The 13469-nt window shown below is 33.5% G+C and overlaps 10 non-coding genes across 10 annotated transcripts; all 10 read right to left on the bottom strand.

The window, feature by feature from the left end:
* Positions 1-665: 665 nt before the first annotated feature.
* On the bottom strand, positions 666-737 carry TRNAK-CUU. The gene has a single exon. It is a non-coding gene; the product is annotated as a tRNA-Lys (tRNA).
* A 1027-nt stretch (positions 738-1764) lies between these two features.
* Positions 1765-1836, bottom strand: TRNAK-CUU. Its single transcript has one exon. It is a non-coding gene; the product is annotated as a tRNA-Lys (tRNA).
* A 1576-nt stretch (positions 1837-3412) lies between these two features.
* On the bottom strand, positions 3413-3485 carry TRNAK-CUU. The gene has a single exon. It is a non-coding gene; the product is annotated as a tRNA-Lys (tRNA).
* A 1306-nt stretch (positions 3486-4791) lies between these two features.
* Positions 4792-4864, bottom strand: TRNAK-CUU. The gene has a single exon. It is a non-coding gene; the product is annotated as a tRNA-Lys (tRNA).
* Positions 4865-5343: 479 nt separating this feature from the next.
* Positions 5344-5416, bottom strand: TRNAK-UUU. Its single transcript has one exon. It is a non-coding gene; the product is annotated as a tRNA-Lys (tRNA).
* Positions 5417-6722: 1306 nt separating this feature from the next.
* TRNAK-CUU lies at positions 6723-6795 on the bottom strand. Its single transcript has one exon. It is a non-coding gene; the product is annotated as a tRNA-Lys (tRNA).
* A 479-nt stretch (positions 6796-7274) lies between these two features.
* Positions 7275-7347, bottom strand: TRNAK-UUU. Its single transcript has one exon. It is a non-coding gene; the product is annotated as a tRNA-Lys (tRNA).
* A 470-nt stretch (positions 7348-7817) lies between these two features.
* Positions 7818-7890, bottom strand: TRNAK-CUU. Its single transcript has one exon. It is a non-coding gene; the product is annotated as a tRNA-Lys (tRNA).
* Positions 7891-8369: 479 nt separating this feature from the next.
* TRNAK-CUU lies at positions 8370-8441 on the bottom strand. Its single transcript has one exon. It is a non-coding gene; the product is annotated as a tRNA-Lys (tRNA).
* Positions 8442-12669: 4228 nt separating this feature from the next.
* On the bottom strand, positions 12670-12742 carry TRNAK-CUU. Its single transcript has one exon. It is a non-coding gene; the product is annotated as a tRNA-Lys (tRNA).
* Between the last annotated feature and the right edge of the window lie 727 nt (positions 12743-13469).

Raw genomic sequence — 13469 nt, 5'->3', positions numbered from 1 at the left:
CCTTATTGTAGATACATTAAAAAATTGAAAATATTTTTTCTTAAAAAATATAGCAATCAATTAAATGTTTATTGGGGAAATCTTTGATAATTAATTATTGATGCATCTCAAGTCTAAACGCCCACCCTGGGACTTGAACCCAGGACCACAAGGTTTAGAGCCTTGCGCTGTACCGACTGAGCAAAACAGGCTATGAACAATGATAATCAATTTTCTTATAACTATTTGTTGGACTTGTAATATTGATAAAACTAACTTTTAGTTTTGTGACAATGAACATCCAAAATTCCATTGCTGTAGTTACATAAAAAATAATACAGAAATTCATTTTTCTTACAAGATATATCAAACAGAATTAACGCATTAGTAAACAAGTCTAAACGCCCGGTGCTTCATCCCAGGACCTCAAGGTTAAGAGTCTTGCGCTCTACTGACTGAGCTAGAGGGGTAACGAACGATGATTATCCATTTTCTTATAACTATTTGGTGCACTTGTAATATTGATAAAACTAACTTTTTGTATTGTGAGAATGAGCATCCAATATTCCCTTATTGTAGATACGTTAAAAAACTGGAAATACTTTTTCATAAAAAATATAGCAATCAATTAAATGTTTATTGGGGAAATCTTTCATAATTAATTCTTGATGCATCTCAAGTCCAAACGCCCACCCTGGGACTTGAACCCAGGACCACAAGGTTAAGAGCCTTGCGCTCTACCGACTGAGCTAGGCGGCAACAAACAATAAAAGTCAATTTTCCTATAATTATTTGACAGACTTGTAATATTGATAAAACTAACTTTTTGTTTTGTGAAAATAAACATCCAATATTCCATTGATGTAGTTACAAAAAAAAATAATATGGAGATTCATTTTTCTTACAAGTTATAACAATCAGAATTAACGCATTAGAAATCAAGTCTAAACGCCCACCCTGGGGCTTCAGCCCAGGACCACAAGGTTAAGATCCTTGCGCTCTACCGACTGAGCTAGACGGGCAACGAACGATGATTATCAATTTTCTTATAACTATTTGGTGCACTTGTAATATTGATAAAACTAACTTTTTGTATTGTGAGAATGAACATCCAATATTCCCTTATTGTAGATACATTAAAAAATTGAAAATATTTTTTCTTAAAAAATATAGCAATCAATTAAATGTTTATTGGGGAAATCTTTGATAATTAATTATTGATGCATCTCAAGTCTAAACGCCCACCCTGGGACTTGAACCCAGGACCACAAGGTTTAGAGCCTTGCGCTGTACCGACTGAGCAAAACAGGCTATGAACAATGATAATCAATTTTCTTATAACTATTTGTTGGACTTGTAATATTGATAAAACTAACTTTTAGTTTTGTGACAATGAACATCCAAAATTCCATTGCTGTAGTTACATAAAAAATAATACAGAAATTCATTTTTCTTACAAGATATATCAAACAGAATTAACGCATTAGTAAACAAGTCTAAACGCCCGGTGCTTCATCCCAGGACCTCAAGGTTAAGAGTCTTGCGCTCTACTGACTGAGCTAGAGGGGCAACGAACGATGATTATCCATTTTCTTATAACTATTTGGTGCACTTGTAATATTGATAAAACTAACTTTTTGTATTGTGAGAATGAGCATCCAATATTCCCTTATTGTAGATACGTTAAAAAACTGGAAATACTTTTTCATAAAAAATATAGCAATCAATTAAATGTTTATTGGGGAAATCTTTCATAATTAATTCTTGATGCATCTCAAGTCTAAACGCCCACCCTGGGACTTGAACCCAGGACCACAAGGTTAAGAGCCTTGCGCTCTACCGACTGAGCTAGGCGGCAACAAACAATAAAAGTCAATTTTCCTATAATTATTTGACAGACTTGTAATATTGATAAAACTAACTTTTTGTTTTGTGAAAATAAACATCCAATATTCCATTGATGTAGTTACAAAAAAAAATAATATGGAGATTCATTTTTCTTACAAGTTATAACAATCAGAATTAACGCATTAGAAATCAAGTCTAAACGCCCACCCTGGGGCTTCAGCCCAGGACCACAAGGTTAAGATCCTTGCGCTCTACCGACTGAGCTAGACGGGCAACGAACGATGATTATCAATTTTCTTATAACTATTTGGTGCACTTGTAATATTGATAAAACTAACTTTTTGTATTGTGAGAATGAACATCCAATATTCCCTTATTGTAGATACATTAAAAAATTGAAAATATTTTTTCTTAAAAAATATAGCAATCAATTAAATGTTTATTGGCGAAATCTTTGATAATTAATTATTGATGCATCTCAAGTCTAAACGCCCACCCTGGGACTTGAACCCAGGACCACAAGGTTTAGAGCCTTGCGCTGTACCGACTGAGCAAAACAGGCTATGAACAATGATAATCAATTTTCTTATAACTATTTGTTGGACTTGTAATATTGATAAAACTAACTTTTAGTTTTGTGACAATGAACATCCAAAATTCCATTGCTGTAGTTACATAAAAAATAATACAGAAATTCATTTTTCTTACAAGATATATCAAACAGAATTAACGCATTAGTAATCAAGTCTAAACGCCCGGTGCTTCATCCCAGGACCTCAAGGTTAAGAGTCTTGCGCTCTACTGACTGAGCTAGAGGGGCAACGAACGATGATTATCCATTTTCTTAAAACTATTTGGTGCACTTGTAATATTGATAAAACTAACTTTTTGTATTGTGAGAATGAGCATCCAATATTCCCTTATTGTAGATACGTTAAAAAATTGTAAATACTTTTTCTTAAAAAATATAGCAATCAATTAAATATTTATTGGGGAAATCTTTCGTAATTATTGATGCATCTCAAGTCTAAACGCCCACCCTGGGATTTGAACCCAGGACCACAAGGTTAAGAGCCTTGCGCTCTATCGACTGCTAGACGGACAACAAACAATAAAAGTCAATTTTCCTATAATTATTTGACAGACTTGTAATATTGATAAAACTCACTTTTTGTTTTGTGACAATAAACATCCAATATTCCATTGGTGTAGTTACATAAAAAAATAATATGGAAATTCATTTTTCTTTCAAGATATAACAATCATAATTAACGCATTAGAAATCAAGTCTAAACGCCCACCCTGGGGCTTCAGCCCAGGACCACAAGGTTAAGATCCTTGCGCTCTACCGACTGAGCTAGACGGGCAACGAACGATGATTATCCATTTTCTTATAACTATTTGGTGCACTTGTAATATTGATAAAACTAACTTTTTGTATTGTGAGAATGAACATCCAATATTCCCTTATTGTAGATACGTTAAAAAACAGGAAATACTTTTTCATAAAAAATATAGCAATCAATTAAATGTTAATTGGGGAAATCTTTCATAATTCATTACTGATGCATCTCAAGTCTAAACACGACCACCCTGGGACTTGAACCCAGGACCACAAGGTTAAGAGCCTTGCGCTCTACCGACTGAGCTAGACGGCAACTAACAATAAAAGTCAATTTTCCTATAATTATTTGACAGACTTGTAATATTGATAAAACTAACTTTTTGTTTTGTGACAATAAACATCCAATATTCCATTGATGTAGTTACAAAAAAGATAATATGGAAATTCATTTTTCTTACAAGTTATAACAATCAGAATTAACGCATTAGAAATCAAGTCTAAACGCCCACCCTGGGGCTTCAGCCCGGGACCACAAGGTTAAGATCCTTGCGCTCTACCGACTGAGCTAGACGGGCAACAAACGATGACTATCAATTTTCTTATAACTATTTGGTGCACTTGTAATATTGATAAAACTAACTTTTTGTATTGTGAGAATGAACATCCAATATTCCCTTATTGTAGATACGTTAAAAAATTGGAAATACTTTTTCTTAAAAAATATTGCAATCAATTAAATGTTTATTGGGAAAATCTTTCAAAATTATTGATGCATCTCAAGTCTAAACGACCACCCTGGGACTTGAACACAGGACCACAAGGTTAAGAGCCTTGCGCTCTAACGACTGAGCTAGACGGGCAACGAAAGATGATTATCAATTTTATTATAACTATTTGGTGAACTTGTAATATTGATAAAACTAACTTTTTGTATTGTGACAATGAACATCCAAAATTCCATTGCTGTAGTTACATAAAAAATAATACGGAAATTCATTTTTCTTACAAGATATAATAAACAGAATTAATGCATTAGTAATCAAGTCTAAACGCCCGGTGCTTCAGCCCAGGACCACAAGGTTAAGAGCCTTGCGCTCTACCGACTGAGCTAGACGGGCAACCAACGATGATTATCAATTTTGTTATAACTATTTGGTGCACTTGCAATATTGATAAAACTAACTTTTTGTATTGTGAGAATGAACATCCAATATTCCCATATTGTAGATACAATAAAAAATAGAAAATATTTTTTCTTAAAAAATATAGCAATCAATCAAATGTTTATTGGGGGAATCGTTCATAATTAATGATGAATTTCAAGTCTAAACACCTACCCTGGGACTTAAACCCAGGACCTCAAGGTTAAGAGTCTTGCGCTCTACTGACTGAGCTAGAGGGGCAACGAACGATGATTATCCATTTTCTTATAACTATTTGGTGCAGTTGTAATATTGATAAAACTAACTTTTTGTATTGTGAGAATGAGCATCCAATATTCCCTTATTGTAGATACGTTAAAAAACTGGAAATACTTTTTCATAAAAAATATAGCAATCAATTAAATGTTTATTGGGGAAATCTTTCAAAATTCATTATTGATACATCTCAAGTCTGAACGCCCACCCTGGGACTTGAACCCAGGACCACAAGGTTAAGAGCCTTGCGCTCTACCGACTGAGCTAGACGGGGAACAAACAATAAAAGTCAATTTTCCTATAATTATTTGACAGACTTGTAATATTGATAAAACTAACTTTTTGTTTTGTGACAATAAACATCCAATATTCCATTGCTGTAGTTACATAAAAAATAATATGGAAATTCATTTTTCTTACACGATATAACAATCAGAATTAACGCATTAGAAATCAAGTCGAAACACCCACCCTGGGGCTTCAGCCCAGGACCACAAGGCTAAGAGCCTTGCGCTCTACGGACTGAGCTAGACGAGCAACGAACGATGATTATCAATTTTCTTATAACTATTTGGTGCGCTTGTAATATTGATAAAACTAACTTTTTGTATTGTGAGAATGAACATCCAATATTTCCTTATTGTAGATACGTTAAAAAACAGGAAATACTTTTTCATAAAAAATATAGCAATCAATTAAATGTTTATTGGGGAAATCTTTCATAATTAATTATTGATGCATCTCAAGTCTAAACGCCCACCCAGGGTCTTGAACCCAGGACCACAAGGTTAAAAGCCTTGCGCTCTACCGACTGAGCTAGACGAGCAACAAACAATAAAAGTCAATTTTCCTATAATTATTTGACAGACTTGTAATATTGATAAAACTAACTTTTTGTTTTGTGACAATAAACATCCAATATTCCATTGCTGTAGTTACATAAAAAATAATATGGAAATTCATTTTTCTTACAAGATATAACAATAAGAATTAACGCATTAGAAATCAAGTCTAAACGCCCACCCTGGGGCTTCAGCCCTGGACCACAAGGTTAAGAGCCTTGCGCTCTACCGACTGAGCTAGACGGGCAATGAACGATGATTATCAATTTTCTTATAACTATTTGGTGCACTTGTAATATTGATAAAACTAACTTTTTGTATTGTGAGAATGAATATCCAATATTCCCTTATTGTAGATACGTTAAAAATTGGAAATACTTTTTCCTAAAAAATATTGCAATCAATTAAATGTTTATTGGGAAAATCTTTCAAAATTATTGATGCATCTCAAGTCTAAACGACCACCCTGGGACTTGAACACAGGACCACAAGGTTAAGAGCCTTGCGCTCTAACGACTGAGCTAGACGGGCAACGAAAGATGATTATCAATTTTATTATAACTATTTGGTGAACTTGTAATATTGATAAAACTAACTTTTTGTATTGTGACAATGAACATCCAAAATTCCATTGCTGTAGTTACATAAAAAATAATACGGAAATTCATTTTTCTTACAAGATATAATAAACAGAATTAATGCATTAGTAATCAAGTTTAAACGCCCGGTGCTTCAGCCCAGGACCACAAGGTTAAGAGCCTTGCGCTCTACCGACTGAGCTAGACGGGCAACCAACGATGATTATCAATTTTGTTATAACTATTTGGTGCACTTGCAATATTGATAAAACTAACTTTTTGTATTGTGAGAATGAACATCCAATATTCCCATATTGTAGATACAATAAAAAATAGAAAATATTTTTTCTTAAAAAATATAGCAATCAATCAAATGTTTATTGGGGGAATCGTTCATAATTAATGATGAATTTCAAGTCTAAACACCTACCCTGGGACTTAAACCCAGGACCTCAAGGTTAAGAGTCTTGCGCTCTACTGACTGAGCTAGAGGGGCAACGAACGATGATTATCCATTTTCTTATAACTATTTGGTGCAGTTGTAATATTGATAAAACTAACTTTTTGTATTGTGAGAATGAGCATCCAATATTCCCTTATTGTAGATACGTTAAAAAACTGGAAATACTTTTTCATAAAAAATATAGCAATCAATTAAATGTTTATTGGGGAAATCTTTCAAAATTCATTATTGATACATCTCAAGTCTGAACGCCCACCCTGGGACTTGAACCCAGGACCACAAGGTTAAGAGCCTTGCGCTCTACCGACTGAGCTAGACGGGGAACAAACAATAAAAGTCAATTTTCCTATAATTATTTGACAGACTTGTAATATTGATAAAACTAACTTTTTGTTTTGTGACAATAAACATCCAATATTCCATTGCTGTAGTTACATAAAAAATAATATGGAAATTCATTTTTCTTACAAGATATAACAATCAGAATTAACGCATTAGAAATCAAGTCGAAACACCCACCCTGGGGCTTCAGCCCAGGACCACAAGGCTAAGAGCCTTGCGCTCTACGGACTGAGCTAGACGAGCAACGAACGATGATTATCAATTTTCTTATAACTATTTGGTGCGCTTGTAATATTGATAAAACTAACTTTTTGTATTGTGAGAATGAACATCCAATATTTCCTTATTGTAGATACGTTAAAAAACAGGAAATACTTTTTCATAAAAAATATAGCAATCAATTAAATGTTTATTGGGGAAATCTTTCATAATTAATTATTGATGCATCTCAAGTCTAAACGCCCACCCAGGGTCTTGAACCCAGGACCACAAGGTTAAAAGCCTTGCGCTCTACCGACTGAGCTAGACGAGCAACAAACAATAAAAGTCAATTTTCCTATAATTATTTGACAGACTTGTAATATTGATAAAACTAACTTTTTGTTTTGTGACAATAAACATCCAATATTCCATTGCTGTAGTTACATAAAAAATAATATGGAAATTCATTTTTCTTACAAGATATAACAATCAGAATTAACGCATTAGAAATCAAGTCTAAACGCCCACCCTGGGGCTTCAGCCCTGGACCACAAGGTTAAGAGCCTTGCGCTCTACCGACTGAGCTAGACGGGCAATGAACGATGATTATCAATTTTCTTATAACAATTTGGTGCACTTGTAATATTGATAAAACTAACTTTTTGTATTGTGAGAATGAATATCCAATATTCCCTTATTGTAGATACGTTAAAAATTGGAAATACTTTTTCCTAAAAAATATAGCAATCAATTAAATGTTTATTGGGGAAATCTTAATTATTGATGCATCTTAAGTCTAAACGCCCACCCTGGGACTTCAACCCAGGACCACAAGGTTAAGAGCCTTGCGCTCTACCGACTGAGCTAGACAGGCAACAAACAATAAAAGTCAATTTTCCTATAATTATTTGACAGACTTTTAATATTGATAAAACTAACTTTTTGTTTTGTGACAATAAACATCCAATATTCCATTGCTGTAGTTACATAAAAAATAATATGGAAATTCATTTTTCATACAAGATATAACAATCAGATTTAACGCATTAGAAATCAAGTCTAAACGCTCACCCTGGGGCTTCAGCCCAAGACCACGACGTTAAGAACCTTGCGCTCTACTGACTGAGCTAGATGGGAGACGAACGATGATTATTAATTTTCTTATAACTATTTGGTGCACTTGTAATATTGATTAAAGTAACTTTTTGTATTGTGAGAATGAACATCCAATATTCCCTTATTGTAGATACGTTAAAAAACTGGAAATACTTTTTCATAAAAAATATAGCAATCAATTAAATGTTTATTGGGGAAATCTTTCAAAATTCATTATTGATACATCTCAAGTCTGAACGCCCACCCTGGGACTTGAACCCAGGACCACAAGGTTAAGAGCCTTGCGCTCTACCGACTGAGCTAGGCGGCAACAAACAATAAAAGTCAATTTTCCTATAATTATTTGACAGACTTGTAATATTCATAAAACTCACTTTTTGTTTTGTGAAAATAAACATCCAATATTCCATTGATGTAGTTATAAAAAAAATAATATGTAAATTCATTTTTCTTACTAGTTATAACAATCAGAATTAACGCATTAGAAATCAAGTCTAAACGCCCACCCTGGGGCTTCAGCCCAGGACCACAAGGTTAAGATCCTTGCGCTCTACCGACTGAGCTAGACGGGCAACGAACGATGATTATCAATTTTCTTATAACTATTTGGTGCACTTGTAATATTGATAAAACTAACTTTTTGTATTGTGAGAATGAACATCCAATATTCCCTTATTATAGATACATTAAAAAATTGAAAATATTTTTTCTTAAAAAATATAGCAATCAATTAAATGTTTATTGGGGAAATCTTTGATAATTAATTATTGATGCATCTCAAGTCTAAAAACGCCCACCCTGGGACTTGAACCCAGGACCACAAGGTTTAGAGCCTTGCGCTGTACCGACTGAGCAAAACAGGCTATGAACAATGATAATCAATTTTCTTATAACTATTTGTTGGACTTGTAATATTGATAAAACTAACTTTTAGTTTTGTGACAATGAACATCCAAAATTCCATTGCTGTAGTTACATAAAAAATAATACAGAAATTCTTTTTTTCTTACAAGATATATCAAACAGAATTAACGCATTAGTAATCAAGTCTAAACGCCCGGTGCTTCATCCCAGGACCTCAAGGTTAAGAGTCTTGCGCTCTACTGACTGAGCTAGAGGGGCAACGAACGATGATTATCCATTTTCTTATAACTATTTGGTGCAGTTGTAATATTGATAAAACTAACTTTTTGTATTGTGAGAATGAGCATCCAATATTCCCTTATTGTAGATACGTTAAAAAATTGTAAATACTTTTTCTTAAAAAATATAGCAATCAATTAAATATTTATTGGGGAAATCTTTCATAATTATTGATGCATCTCAAGTCTAAACGCCCACCCTGGGACTTGAACCCAGGACCACAAGGTTAAGAGCCTTGCGCTCTATCGACTGCTAGACGGACAACAAACAATAAAAGTCAATTTTCCTATAATTATTTGACAGACTTGTAATATTGATAAAACTCACTTTTTGTTTTGTGACAATAAACATCCAATATTCCATTGGTGTAGGTACATAAAAAAATAATATGGAAATTCATTTTTCTTTCAAGATATAACAATCATAATTAACGCATTAGAAATCAAGTCTAAACGCCCACCCTGGTGCTTCAGCCCAAGAGCGCAAGGCTTGCGCTCTACCGACTGAGCTAGACGGGCAACGAACGATGATTATCAATTTTCTTATAACTATTTGGTGCACTTGTAATATTGATAAAACTAAGTTTTTGTATTGTGAGAATGAACATCCAATATTTCCTTATTGTAGATACATTAAAAAACTGGAAATACTTTTTCTTAAAAAATTTAGCAATCTATTAAATGGTTATTGGGGAAATCGTTCATAATTAATGATGCATCTCAAATCTAAACGTCCACCCTGGGACTTGAATCAAAGACCACAAGGTTAAAAGGCTTGCGCTCTACCCACTGAGCTAAACAAGCGACACAAAATAATAGTCAATTTTCTTATAAATATTTGATGGACTTGTAATATTGATAAAACAAACTTTTTGTTTTGTGACAATGAACATCCAATATTCCATTGCTGTAGTTACAAAAAAAATAATATGTAAATTCATTTTTCTTACAAGATATAACAATCAGAATTAACGCATTAGAAATCAAGTCTAAACGCCCACCCCCTAGGACTTGAACCCAGGACCACAAGGTTAAGAGCCTTACGCTCTACCGACTGAGCGAGACAGTCAACAAACAATAATAGTCAATTTTCCTATAATTATTTGATAGACTTGTAATATTGATAAAACTAAGTTTTTGTTTTGTGACAATAAACATCCAATATTCCATTGCTGTAGTTACATAAAAAATAATATGGAAATTAATTTTTCTTACAAGATATAACAATCAGAATTAGCGCATTTGAAATCAAGTCTAAACGCCCAACTTGGGGCTTCAGCCCAGGACCACAAGGTTAAGAGCCTTGCGCTCTACCGACTGAGCTAGACGGGCAACGAACGATGATTATCAATTTTGTTATAACTATTTGGTGCACTTGTAATATTGATAAAACTAACTTTTTGTATTGTGAGAATGAAAATCCAATATTCCCATATTGTATATACAATAAAAAATAGAAAATATTTTTTCTTAAAAAATATAGCAATCAATTGTTTATTGGGGAAATCGTTCATAATTAATGATGAATTTCAAGTCTAAACGCCCACCCTGGGACTGGAACCTAGGATCACAAGGTTAAGAGCCTTGCGCTCTATCCACTAAGCTAGACGGGCTACGAATATTGATAATCAATTTCTTATAACTATTTGGTCTACTTGTAATATTGATAAAACTAACTTTTTGTATTGTGACAATGAACATCCAATATTCACTTATTGTAGATACGTTAAAAAACTGGAAATACTTTTTCTTAAAAAATATAGCAATCAATTAAATGTTTATTGGGGAAATCTTTCATAATTAATTATTGATGCATCTCAAGTCAAAACGCCCACCCTGGGACTTGAACCCAGGACCACAAGGTTAAGAGCCTTGCGGGACTGAGCTAAACGAGCAACAAACAATAAAAGTCAATTTTCCTATAATTATTTGACAGACGTGTAATATTGATAGAACTAACTTTTTGTTTTGTGACAATAAATTTCCAATATTCCATTGCTGTAGTTATATAAAAAATATTATGGAATTTCATTTTTCTTACAAGATATAACAATCAGAATTACCACATTAGAAATCAAGTCTAAACACCCACCCTGGGGCTTCAGCCCAGGACCACAAGGTTAAGAGCCTTGCGCTCTACCGACTGAGCTAGACGGGCAACAAACGAAGATTATAAATTTTTTATAACTATTTGGTGCACTTGTAATATTGATAAAACTAACTTTTTGTATTGTGAGAATGCACATCCAATATTCCCTTATTGTAGATACAATAACAAATTTAAAATATAGCAATCAGTTAAATGTTTATTGGGGAAATCGTTCATAATTAATAATGCATCTCAAGTCTAAACACCCACACTAGGAGTTGAACCCAAGACCACACGATTAAGAGCCAGGCGCTCTACCGCCTGAGCTAGACGAGCTACAAACAATGATAATCAATTTTCTTATAATTATTTGTTGGACTTGTAATATTGATAAAAATCACTTTTTGTGTTGTGAAAATGAACATCCAATATTCCATTGTTGTAGTTACATAAAAAATAATATGGAAATTAATTTTTCTTACAAGATATAACAATCAGAATTAACGCATTAGAAATCAAATCTAAACGCCCACCCTGGGGTTTCAGCCCAGGACCACAAGGTTAAGAGCTTTGCGCTCTACCGACTGAGCTAGACGGGTGAGCTAGACGGGCAATGAACGATGATTATCAATTTTCTTATAACTATTTGGTGCACTTACTAACTTTTTGTATTGTGAGAATGAACATCCAATATTCCCTTATTGTTGCATCCAATGTGAGAATGAACATTCATAATTATGGATGCATCTCAAGTCTAAACGCCCACCCTGGGACTTAAACCCAGGACCACAAGGTTAAGAGCCTTACGCTCTACCGACTGAGCTAGACAGACAACAAACAATAATAGTCAATTTTCCTATAATTATTTGATAGACTTGTAATATTGATAAAACTAAGTTTTTGTTTTGTGACAATAAACATCCAATATTCCATTGCTGTAGTTACATAAAAAATAATATGGAAATTAATTTTTCTTACAAGATATAACAATCAGAATTAGCGCATTAGAAATCAAGTCTAAACGCCCAACTTGGGGCTTCAGCCCAGGACCACAAGGTTAAGAGCCTTGCGCTCTACCGACTGAGCTAGACGGGCAACGAACGATGATTATCAATTTTCTTATAAATATTTGGTGCACTTGTAATATTGATAAAACTAACTTTTTGTATTGTGAGAATGAACATCCAATATTCCCTTATTGTAGATACGTTAAAAAATTGGAAATACTTTTTCTTAAAAAATATAGCAATAAATTAAATGTTATTGGGGAAATCGTTCATAATTATTGATGCATCTCAAGTCTAAACGCCCACCCTGGGACTTAAACCCAGGACCACAAGGTTAAGAGCCTTGCGCTCTACCGACTGAGCTAGACGGGCAACAAACAATGATAGTCAATTTTCCTATAATTATTTGATAGACTGGTAATATTGATAAAACTCACTTTTTGTTTTGTGACAATAAACATCCAATATTCCATTGCTGTAGTTACATAAAGAATAATATGGAAATTCATTTCTCTTACAAGATATAACAATCAGAATTAACGCTTTAGAAATCAAGTCTAAACGCCCACCCTGGGGCTTCAGCCCAGGACCACAAGGTTAAGAGCCTTACGCTCTACCGACTGAGCTAGACGGGCAACAAACGATGATTATAAATTTTCTTATAACTATTTGGTGCACTTGTAATATTGATAAAACTAACTCTTTGTATTGTGAGAATGAACATCCAATATTCCCTTATTGTAGATACAATAACAAATTTAAAATATAGCAATCAATTAAATGTTTATTGGGGAAATCGTTCATAATTAATAATGCATCTCAAGTCTAAACACCCACGCTGGGAGTTGAACCCAAGCCAAAAAGGTTAAGAGCCATGCGCTCTACCGACTAAGCTAGACGGGCTACGAATAATGATAATCAATTTTCTTATAATTATTTGTTGGACTTGTAATATTGATAAAAATTACTTTTTGTGTTGTGAAAATGAACATCGAATATTCCTTTGTTGTAGTTACATAAAAAATAATATGGAAATTAATTTTTCTTACAAGATATAACAATCAGAATTAACGCATTAGAAATCAAGTCTAAACGCCCA

Source organism: Ipomoea nil, unplaced genomic scaffold, assembly GCF_001879475.1.
Source record: "Ipomoea nil cultivar Tokyo-kokei standard unplaced genomic scaffold, Asagao_1.1 scaffold3056, whole genome shotgun sequence".
In the NCBI taxonomy this organism is placed as follows: Eukaryota; Viridiplantae; Streptophyta; class Magnoliopsida; order Solanales; family Convolvulaceae; genus Ipomoea; species Ipomoea nil.
Note: the sequence above shows the minus strand (reverse complement) of the source record. Positions and strands in the feature narration are given on the sequence as shown.